Source organism: Penaeus monodon, chromosome 31 (assembly GCF_015228065.2).
Source record: "Penaeus monodon isolate SGIC_2016 chromosome 31, NSTDA_Pmon_1, whole genome shotgun sequence".
Taxonomy (NCBI): domain Eukaryota; kingdom Metazoa; phylum Arthropoda; class Malacostraca; order Decapoda; family Penaeidae; genus Penaeus; species Penaeus monodon.
Genome location: NC_051416.1, coordinates 4,877,626 through 4,878,030, shown reverse-complemented (window position 1 = coordinate 4,878,030; position 405 = coordinate 4,877,626).

Sequence of the window (405 nt, the reverse complement as noted above, 5' to 3'; positions counted from 1 at the left end):
CAAATGCCCTCCCCTCCTCCGAGACAGCGACAGAAGGAGAGAGACGCAGTAAAAGCGGGAAACACTCACACAAAAGCATGAGATATTTCATAATGAACAATGTCCCAGCCGTCGAATAAATATGACAAAATGTATCGCTCTTTCCCTCTGTAGTCAGCGCTGTCTGCTGCACATCGGAATACAGTGTACTCCTAAATTCACAGGAGCCACTATAACTTCAGCCACAGTAAGTTGGAAAGCGTAAATCTGAATGTATTATTTGGAGTGAAATCTGTAAAAGGTAATATATACGAAAAATCTACATAGGCCTTACAAAATTTGAAAAGAGATTTTAGTGTCCATTAAATGTATTTCCAACATATGTCCTTTTGTGTAATGTTCTAACAGGAAAATCAGTAGTAAAAT